This window comes from Acinonyx jubatus, chromosome B2 (assembly GCF_027475565.1).
Source record: "Acinonyx jubatus isolate Ajub_Pintada_27869175 chromosome B2, VMU_Ajub_asm_v1.0, whole genome shotgun sequence".
Classification (NCBI taxonomy): domain Eukaryota; kingdom Metazoa; phylum Chordata; class Mammalia; order Carnivora; family Felidae; genus Acinonyx; species Acinonyx jubatus.
In genome coordinates this window covers 27,035,001-27,045,522 of record NC_069385.1, presented here as the reverse complement: position 1 = coordinate 27,045,522, position 10,522 = coordinate 27,035,001, and positions in this window count along the sequence as shown.

Below are 10,522 nucleotides of genomic sequence, written 5' to 3'. Positions count from 1 at the left end.
ACCAGACGCACAGAGTTTCAGGTCCTGACTAGCCAGATACTGATCAGTGGCAAAACTCAGTGGTATAACCCACAGAATCTGAATAGAGTAGCCCTCAATCCCACTTAGGTCCCTGAACATCCATGGGGACAGGGAGGAACCATGGTTTACCAAGTCTCTCTTTAGATCACGTTCTCGTCTAAAGAGTTGAGAGTGAGAATGGGAACAGAAAGATGGCAGAGTAGTAGGACCGTGAGCTCACCTCATCCCATGAATACACTGAAAGGTCAGCTACATACATGCACCTAACTCTAAAAACGCCATGAAGACCAGCCAAATAGACCTTCCACAGTTGATCAACTGTAGAGAGAAGGCTACATTGGAAAGGGTAGGAGGGGTGGAGACATGGTCTGGTCTGGAACCAAACCCACAGTGAGACTAACCACAAACAAAAGGAGCTCCACCAGCATCAAGAAGTGAGATCAGACCCCATACCAGGCACCCCGGCACTGGAGATCCTCACTGGGAAGAGGAGTCCCCATGACACCTGACTTTGAAAATCAGTGGGCTTACTCTGGGAGAGCCAGAGGGCAATAGGAAACTGAGTACCCACCCTTAAGAGCCCACATACTAAGTAATGTGGCCAGAGACTCAGCACAGAAGCAGCAGTTTTGAAAAGTGCCTGGGGGGTGTACCTGAAGGAGATTTCCCCAGGAACAGAAATGCTGGCAGGGGCCCTTTCTCTTCCCCTCTCCCAGCCTGGATAGCCGGAGGATTGTGGGAGCCAATGCTAACACCCCCCACCTATCTTACTAGCACCTCATGCCCCATCTCCACAGTCCCCTGCCCACTTCATGCAACCTGCTGGCCTTAGCAGGCACCCCTTCAAAGCAGCTCCTGCTTGGGGCACCTGGGAGGCTCAGTAGGTTAAGCGTTGACTCTTAATTTTGGCTGTCATGATCTCACAGTAATGAGATCGAGCCCTGCATCAGGCTCCATACCAAGCGTGGAGCCTGCTTGGGATTCTCTCTCTCTCTCTCTCTCTCTCTCTCTCTCTCTCTCTCTCTCTCTCAAAATAAACATACATTTCAAAAATAACAACAACAAAGCAGCTCCTGCTCTGCCATACCCTATAAGCAGCCTGGCCAAAACCCGCACCACTCCAAAGTGACTTCTACCCTGGGGAGAGGGGCAGATAACCCCACATACCGGTGACGCCCACAGCTCCAACAGCCCAGGCCCTTAGCTAGCTGCCCAGGGAGCAAGCCCTGCCATTCTGTGCACCCACAACTCTGGCAGAGAAGCTAGTTGTAAACACCAAGGATGACTGCTGGTCCCACTCACCAAGGAGCCCCCTGGTGGCCTCAGACAGGCCTCTCCACAGCAGGGGAACCAAACCCTACCCGGTGTGCTCACAGCAGGCAAAGTGGGTCACTGCACCCAGCTGGGCAGAAAGCAGTTGGGATTCAGCCACAGAAGCAGCCCATGCAGAGGACACCCCCAAAGCACATGGTCCGGGGACCAGGGCGGGTTGCACTACAGGACACTGCAGGATCTCTTGTATCCAAGGCCACCACTTTCAAGACCGGGAGATATGGCTGACCTACCTAACACACAGAAACGAACACAGAGAGGTAGACAAAATGAGAAGACAGAAGACTATGTCCCAAATGAAAGAACAAGACAAAAATCACAAAGAGCTAAATGAAATAAACAATATGCTTGATAAGGCATTCAGAGTTAAAACATATATATATATAATAAAAATATTATATATATAATTTTAAAAAAGAATTCAAAGTAATAGTCATAAAGATACTCCCTGGACTTAACAAAAGAGCAGATGAACTCAATGAGTACTCCAACAAAGAACTCAAAACATGAGTGGCCCCGGGTGGCTCAGCTGGTTAAGCATCTGACTTTGGCTCAGGTCATGATCTCACAGCTCATGAGTTCAAGCCCCATGATGGGCTCTGTGCTGACAGCTCAGAGCCTGGAGCCTGCTTCAGATTCTGTATCTAACTCTGTTTCTGCCCCTCTCCTGCTCATGCTCATGCTCACTCTCTCTAATAAATAAACATTAAAAAAAATTTTGTAAAGAAACTGAAAATATGAAAAAGAACAAGTCAGAGATGAAAAATTCAGTAACTGAAATTCTAAAATACACTAAAGGGAATCAACAGCAAATTAGAGGATATAGAAGAATGAATCAGTGATCTGGAAAATAGGGTAATGGAAAGCAACCAAACTGAAGAGAAAAAAAAAAAAAAGAATTAAAATGAGAATTAAAAAAAAATGAAACCATAAAATTCCTATAAGAAAACATAGGCAGTAATCTCTTGGGCATCATCCTTAGCAATGTACTTATGGATAGATCTCTTCAGGCAAGGGAAATAAAAGCAAAATAAACTATTGGGACTACACTGAAGTAAAAAGTTTTTGAACAGCAAAAGAAACTATCAACAAAACTAAAACCTAGTGAATGGGAGAAGATATTTGCAACTGGCATATCCAAGAAGAGGGTTAATATCCAAAATATGTAAATGTATACAACTCAACACCAAAAAACAATCCAATTAAAAAACAGGCAGAAGACCTGAATCTTTCCAAAGAAGACATACAGATGGCAAACAGATACACAAAAAAAGATGTTCAACATCACTAATGGTCAGAAAAATGCAAATCAAAACCACAATGAGATCTCACCTCACTCCAGTCAGAAGGGTGTCAAAAAGGCAAAAAATAACAAGTATTGACAAGGATGTGGGGAAAAGGGAAATTTTGTGCACTGTTGCTGGGAACATAAACCAATTTACATTGGTGCAGCCACTGTGGAACATAGTATGGAGGCTCCACAAAAAATTTAAAATAGAAATATCATATGATCCAGTAATTTCACCACTGGGTATTTATCCAGGGAATACAAAAACACTAATTTGAAAAGATACGAGCACCCCTGGACTTGTTGCAAAATTATTTACAGTATCCAAGATATGGAAACAACCCAAATGTCCATAAATGAATGGATGGATAAAGAAGATTTGGTATTGGGGTGCCTGGGTGGCTCAGTCGGTTGGGCATCTGACTTCAGCTCAGGCCATGATCTCACAGCTTGTGGGCTCAAGCCCCACATCAGTCTCTGTGCTGACAGCTCAGCACCTGGAGCCTGCCTTGGATTTTGTGTCTCCCTCTTCCTCTGCCCCTGCCATGCTTGTGTTCTCTCTCTCTCTCAAAAATAAATAAATAAACTTCGAAGAAGAAGAAGAAGAAGAAGAAGAAGAAGAAGAAGAAGAAGAAGAAGATGATGATTTAGTATACATATACAATGGAATATTATACAGCCATAAAAAAGAATGAGGCCTTTTGATCTGTGACAACATGAATGGACCTAGAGGGTATAATGCTAAGTGAAATTAGACAGAGAAAGACAAATACCATATCATTTAAGTTATATGTAGAATCTAAAAAACAAAACAAAGGCAAAAAAATAGACTCTTAAATACAGAGAACATACTGGTGGTTGCCAGAGAGGGGTGGGGGAGGGGATGGGTGAAGTAGACAAAGGGTATTAAGAGGTACAAACTTCCAGTTGTAAAATAAGTCAGAGAGATGTAAAGTACAATATAGGAAACATAGTGCATAATATTGTAATAATGTTGTATAACAGATGGTGGCTACACTTAACTGTAGTGAACACTGAGTAATGTAGGTATAGATTGTGAAATCAATACGTTATATACCTGAAACTAACATAGCATTGTATGTTAATTATACTTCAATTAAAAAAAAAACAAGGACTTGAGACCAAGAAGAGGATTTTGACCAAAGAGCTCTCAGAGTTAAATTTCTAAGTTTATAATTCTCCTTTAATAACTGAAATAGCATTTCTTATCATCATAGTAGCTAACATTGAGAATTTATTAAGTGCACAGCATTTTACATGGATTATTTCATACAGACCTCGGGACAGTTTTGATCTAGTCGTTATCCATATTTTACAGAAGAGAACCTGAAGCTTCAAGAAATTATCTAACTCATCGAAAGCCATTTCTGTTTAAATAGAAGTGGAATTCAAAGCAATCTGGCCCCAGAACTTACACCTTTTAGTGCTGGTCTATTGGCCTGTTCAAAAACTCATCAGAGCAAAATAACCTAAAAAGTTATAAAGCTTATCAAATAACTGTACCCAAGTAGCACTTATATGTATGTTTAATATTAATCTAGAATAGGTAAAATTCAATGAGATATAGTAATTGAACATTTAATTCTCAGAATAGCACTAGAGAGTCCAAATATCTTTCAAAACAGCAACAAATTAAAGTTTTCTATTTGTCTATTTTATGCTCAGACCTCAAATCTAATTTTATTTTTTTTAATCTTTTTATTTTTGAGAGAGAGACAGACAGACAGAGTGTGAGCAGGGGAGGAACAGAGAGAGAGGGAGACACAGAATCCCAAGCAGGCTCCAGGCTCCGAGCTGTCAGCACAGAGCCCAACATGGGGCTCAAACCCACAGACTGCGAGATCATGACCTGAGCCAAAATCGGTCGCTCAACCAACTGAGTCGCCCGGGCGCCGCTCAAATTGAATTTGAAAAAAATGAGTTATTACTATACACTAAATGTTTGTTTCCCCCCAAAAATGCATATGCTGAAATCTAATCCCCAATGTGATGGTATTAGGAGGTGGGGGGAGGGTCTTTCAGAGGTGACTAGGTTATGAGGGTAGAGCCCACATGAATAGGATTAGTGCCCTATGACAGAGACCCCAACAGCTCCCTTCTTATGAGAACACAAGATGTCCATCTATGAACCAGGACGTGCCTTCTCACCGGACACTGAATCTGCCAGTTCCTGATCTTGGACTTTCTAGCCTCCGGAGCTGTGAGAAATAAATTTCTGGGGTTCATAAGCCACAGAGTCGATGGCATTTTGTCCTAGCAGCCCAAACAGACTGAGACAGTTATCTTCTAGGATTACACGTGCGTTGCTTTCACTCCAGCTACCGTGGTGATCTAGAACTTCTCTATTACCAATAAACTCCCCTTCCTCGCCAGTTTTTTCGGGGCAACTCCCTCTACTTCCTTACCTTAAATAAAAATGAGTTTTTCCCTGGTAATTCCACATTCCTTGAAACTTTGTAGGAGTCTGGCTGGAAGAAGTATAGGAAACCTCCAGGCTCCCACCCTGTTCACAGACCACCACTGTGACTCTTGTATCCATTTTGTTCTCCACTTTGTTTTTACCCACTTCGTTCTGGAGGCCACAGCCATCTTTTTTTCCTCCCCTCATTTAATATTTATTCCATTTTCTGTCCTGGGATGATTGGACACGTGAACAGCAACTGAATTGTGATCTAACCCTCATGCTCCAGTCCATGGCAATGGAAGAATCCAGAGAACATTCCCCCAAGGGCGGGTTCAGTTCGGGTCATACTGTCTGATAGCCAGTCAGGCACAGTCTACCAGTCTCTCCACATGAAAGCAATTATTTGGATAAATTCTGTTTCCTGTGCCCAAATATGGACCCCCAATCTCATGCAGGAATAAAGAACTGAAGTTTCCAACTGTATGCAGAAAATACCCTCAAATGTGAGGGGCGAATGATGCTGTCACCAACTCCTACTGTTTTGCTAAACAGAAACATCTCAGACGGAAATTCCTACACCATTGCCAATTCCCAGCAGTTCAGGACTGTACTAGAATGCAGGTGATCTCCTGGCACAAAGAGAGGGTCTACCCTAGAAAGCAGAAACTACTTAAAAATCCCCTAACCTGCAGTGTCCCAACTTTAAGATGTTTTAATCCAACCTTCATATTCGTTTGAAAAAGTACACGCATACAATCGGATACAATCACATACAAACACATCAGAAATAATAGATCTTAAATTTTTAAGTTGATAGAATTAGTAGACATGTTAATTTTCTTCTATGTTTAATTTTCTATTCCTTGTGTACTGATTACTCTGAATCGGGGGCGGGGAGGGGGTGGGGGAAATGTCTTTGAAAGGGAAAGACTTACTGTGCACAAATAAAAAGTCCACAAAAAGAAAAGGATAAAGTATCTTCAAGGCCTCCCTTATATTCATTTCCACTGCAACTGAACTTTCCTTTGACCCACACGTCCCAACAGTCTCTCCAGTACTCTCCCTAACTCCAGACTTTCCCCTCTCCATTAGTTTTCCATCTGCACTGAAACCAGAGGAATTTGTTTGTGTATCTTTTTCCCTCCTTTAAAATTTAAAGTCATGTATTTATCCGTTTGGTGTAGGCAGAACAGAGCTCTCATATGACTATCATTAGAATACAGTTAACATGTATACGGGTGGCACTGAGGTCTCCACATAATTGGTTTTTCCCCTTTCCTGGCCTTTTGTGGCCAGGCTCTGGAAATTCACACGGCTCCTCCTTGGTCCCAATCTTCATTCTTTGATACTTAGAGAGACTATCATTCTCCATTCAATCACTAAGGTTCTGCTGAGCATACACCATGTGCTGAGCACCAGGATGCAGCCTAGATACACAGCAGTGCACAAGAAAGACCCCCTCCTGCCTTCATGAAGCTCCCACTCACAGCTTCCGCTTTTCCAAAAATTCCTGCAAGCTGCCAACCTATCCACACGTCTCCAGGTACACCTCATATACTGTGCATTCTTATAGCATTCTAAACAAAATTTCGTTGTATAGATATCTAGGTTACATACAGTGAAATCTACCAGTTTTAAGTGTGAACTTTGGTAAGTGTGACAAATATAAAGCTGTGCAGCCAATGTATCAGTCAAGGTAGATGACACTTTCACTACCCGAACCATATCCTTAAGCGAGTCACCCCTCATCCAACCTGCCCTTTGGCAACCACTGCTTTGTTTTCTGTCTTTGTGGTATTTTTCCCCTAGAATTTCATATAAATATATGATGTATGATGCATACAGTATAATTTCATATAAACATATGATGTATGATGCATACAGTATATATTCTTTTGTATATGGCTTTTTATTTATTTTTTTTTTAAATGTTTGTTAGTTTTAAGAGAGGGAGAGAGAGCATGAGCTGGGGAGGGCCAGAGAGAACAGGGGACAGAGGATCCGAAGCGGGATCTGCACTGACAGCAGTGAGCCCAGTGTGGGGCTCAAACTCCCCAACTGTGAGATCATGACCTGAGCTGAAGGTGCACGCTTTAAACAACTGAGCCATCCAGGCACCCCAATGTTTTTTTATATCTTTGTCTATTTTTGAGAGAGAGAGAGCACATGACAGCAGAGTAAGGGCAGAGAGAGAGGGAGACAGAGGATCCAAGGTGAGCTCTGCACTGACAGCAGAAAGCCCAATGTGGGGCTCGAACTCACAAACCGTGAGATCATAACCTGAGCCAAAGTTGGATGTTTAACCAACTGAGCCACCCAGGGGCCCCTTATTTTTCTTTTTCTTAAAGTCACTTAATATGGTGAAAAACCAGCTTAATTTCCACTATATTAGTCTCCTGGGGCTGCCACAACAGAATACCATAGACTGAGTGGCTTAAACCACAGAAGTTTATTATCTCACCTTTTGGAGTCTGGAAGTCCAAGATCAAGGCACTAGCAGTGCCTCTCTTCCTGGCTTGCAGACATCCATGCTTTTGCCTAGTTCTCACACGGCCTTTCCTCTGAGCAGGTGCAAAGAGAAAGATCTCTAGTATCTCTTCCTCTTCTTAGAAGGACATCAATCCTATGGCATCAGGGCCACATCCTTATGACCTCACTTAACCTTATTCTCCAAACCCTATCTCCAACTACAGTTACATTGGGGGTTTGGGCTTCAACATAAGAATTTTGGAGGGGACATAATTCAGCCCATAGTAGTCATGATGTATTATTATTATTATTATTATTATTATTATTATTATTATTATCAGATATTGCTGGATTTAATTTGCTAAAATTTTGTTCAGGATTTTTACATCTGTATTCATGAGCCATCCTGGTAATGCAGTAATGCCTTTGATTTTGGTATCAAGGTGATGGTCGCCCCAAAGAATAAATTGTGAAGTGTATCTTTCTCTTCTAATTTTTAGAAGGCTTTTTGTAAAAACTGATGCTGTTTTTCTGAAAATGTTAAGTAGAATTCACCAATTAATTCAACTGGGACTGGAGTTTTCTTCTGTTTTTTAAAATTTTTTTTTAAGATTTTTATTTGTAAGTAATCTTTACACCCAATATGGGGCTTGAACCCACAACACCAAGATCAAGAGTTGCCTGCTCCCCCAAAACGAGCCAGCCAGATGACCCTGGAGTTTTCTTTTGGGGAGGATTTTAAACTGTGAATTTAATTTCTTTAATAGATATAGCCTATCCAGGTTATCTATTTTTTTCTTTATATAACAGCTTTATTGAGCTGTAATTCACATACCATATTATTCACTCATTTAAAGTGTACAATTCATTGTAATTTTTAGGTTCAAAAATGTCACTACCATTGCCAGGTAAATCTTAGAACATTTCCATCACCTCAAACCCCCTACACTTTAGTTATCACCTCCCTCCACCTGCCTCAAAGCAATCACTAATCTAGAATCTCTCTAGAATTATCTACACTGGACATTTCATAAAAATGGAATCACACAATATGGGTCTTTTATAACTAGTTTCTTTCACTTAGCATAACGCCTTCCACATTCATCCAAATTATAGCATGTATCATGTATCAGGACTTCATTGCTTCTTATGGCTGAATAATATTCCATTGTTTGGATAGACCACATTTTGTTTATCATTTATCAGTTGATGGACATTTGGGTCATTTCTGCATTTCGGTTATTATGAATAATGCTGCTATACACATATCTATGTAAGTTTTCATTTCCTTTGTATAGATATCTAAGAATGCAATTGCTACATTACACGGTATATCTATTTCTTCTTGAGTGAGCTTTGGTAGGAATTTATTAACTCATTTATTAACTCATTTATTGGTCTGAAGTTACTCACAATATTTCTTTATTGTTTTTTAAATATCTGTAGAAATGCTCGCCTGTCATTCCCAAAGCTAGCAACCTTTGCCCTCTCTCCGTTTCTTGATAAGTCTGGATAAAAGTTAATTGCTTTTATTGATTCTTTTCCAATAACTCACTTTTTATTTCATTAATTCTCCTTATGCTTGCCCATTTTTTATTTCTTTGATTTCGATTACTGTCTTTATTGTTCTCCTGCCCACTTCTTAGTGTTTAATTTACTCCTTTTTCAAGTCTTAAGGTAGCATTGGTTCAAAATATTTTTCAACTTTCATTGGGATTTCTTTTTTTAATTTTTGTTACTGAAAAGTATGTGGTTTAATTTCCAAATATTTGGAGATTTTCCTTATACCTTTCTATTGATTTCCAATTGAAATTCCAGAGGACATGATTTTAACTCTTTTCAATTTAAGAATTTTTATGGTCCATAATATGGTCTGTCCCTTGTTGAGTATACCATGTATACTTGAAAAGAATGTGTATCTTACTGTAGTTGGGTGGAGTTTTCTATAAATACTAACTAGGTCAATCATACTGAGAGGAAATGTCAAAATCTCCAAATATAATTGTGAATTTGTCTACTGCTTCTTAATTTTTTCTGCTTTTACTGTATATATTAAAGCTCTGTTGTTTTATATATATATAACTATATATATCATAGTTATATATATATAACTATATATAACTATATATAGTTATATATATATAACTATGTTATATATAGTTATATATATAACTATGATATAACTATATATATATAACTATATATAGTTATATATATAACTATGATATAACTATATTGATATAATATATATAACTATATATATATTGATATAACTATATATATAACTATATATATCTATATCTATATATAGATATATATAGTTATATCATCTATATATAGATAGATAGATATAGTTATATCGTCTTAACATATTGACCCCTTTATTATAACTTTAAATCTCTATTAATATTTCTTGGGTTGATATCAATTAATAGTAATATTCCTGATATTAATCATTAGATTAATAATTGCATGGTAAATTTTTCCTACTCTTTTCCATTTCTCCTATTTGGATCTTTACACTTAAAGTTGCTTTTTGGGAAAGTTTAACATCGGGTAAAATGAACTGAACAAAAACAGCAGCCCATGGGAGAGACGCTCACAGAGAAGACTGAAAAACAACCATCAGCTAGACTGGAGGGCAGCAGTCAGGGTGTCCCAAAGTCAAGTAAGTGAACCCTTCAAGAAGAGAACATTCAGTACAAACACAAAGTAGGATAAACACTGGAAATGGTCCACCATAGATTCGAAAGTTGTAGTGACTTTCATCAGACTAATTTCAAGACAAGGGCGAGGGCCAAAGCCAAACTGTACAATGAACAATTGGGATAAGTGAAGGCAGAAATGGTAACTATTTTTTATTATTATTATTTTTAAATTCTGTAGGTAGGGAGAACAACAGGGAACATGCAGAAGGAATAATGGCCTAGAGAAAAAAATTAAGGTTCTTGTTTTGTTCATTACAGGATAGGAGTTAATCTAATGCT